Here is a 1,191-nt window from a genome sequence, read left to right on the forward strand (position 1 = left end):
TGACATTACCTTAAGAATAAAGAAAAATGTCTACAACTCTTATGACTTTTATCAGAACACCAGATCATTTGACAAACAGAAATAATGTGAAATCATATTTAGGAATGAAGTACTATTATAATATGGTGCAAAGTATATATTTTCATGAGTTCTCCCTACCTTCATCTCTGTTTATTGACAAACCAAGTAAAACTAATTTCCAATGTCATTCACACCAAAGATTAGGAAAAGCTCAAATCTCTAGACTGAACGTTGTTAATGAGGCATACTAAACTTCAATCGACAGTGAATAAGAGAGAATGTGAATATCATTTTTCCAAATAGCCCCTCTACAGCTCGTGAGTTTTCTGTGAGTCTCCATTTGCATTTCAACCTCATTAAAGGTGGTTTTTTCCTAGAACGTGTTAAATGCAGACTCTTGATTAGACTTTATCAGTAAAAATTCTATTTGTAAAAATGTGTTAATGCCTGCAGAGTCTTTCAAACTTTTATCAGGTCTCCGTCGATAAAAAAATAAAAATCTACTGGTTTCATTGACTTTAGGAGACCTCAAGTTAATTTTCAAATTGTACAAATTAGATGCATTTAGCAGTTGTTGTGACTGCTATCATCCTTTCGGTATTTGCCTATGGTCTATATTGAATAAGAAAGTTAAAGCACACAATTTCTTCAATCTAAGGTTTTCCTACAAATTCCTCCCTTCACTCTATCCTGCAGTGGGCCCATTACTCTCGGCAGACTTACAACGTGTTAATCTGCAGACTCTTGATGACTTTTATCAGACCTAGATCATTTGTAGAACGTGTTAATGTGCAGACTCTTGATGACTTTTATCAGACCTAGATTATTTGTAGAAGGTGTTAATCTGCAGACTCTTGATGACTTTTATCAGACCTAGATCATTTGTAGAACGTGTTAATGTGCAGACTCTTGATGACTTTATCAGACCTAGATCATTTATAGAATGTGTTAATCTGCAGACTCTTGATGACTTTTATCAGACCTAGATCATTTGTAGAATGTGTTAATCTGCAGACTCTTGATGACTTTTATCAGACCTAGATCATTTGTAGAATATGTTAATCTGAAGACTCTTGATGACTTTTATCAGACCTAGATCATTTATAGAATATGTTAATCTGCAGACTCTTGATGACTTTTATCAGACCTAGATCATTTATAGAATGTGTT

The sequence above is a fragment of the Macrobrachium rosenbergii genome, chromosome 6 (assembly GCF_040412425.1).
Source record: "Macrobrachium rosenbergii isolate ZJJX-2024 chromosome 6, ASM4041242v1, whole genome shotgun sequence".
Taxonomy (NCBI): domain Eukaryota; kingdom Metazoa; phylum Arthropoda; class Malacostraca; order Decapoda; family Palaemonidae; genus Macrobrachium; species Macrobrachium rosenbergii.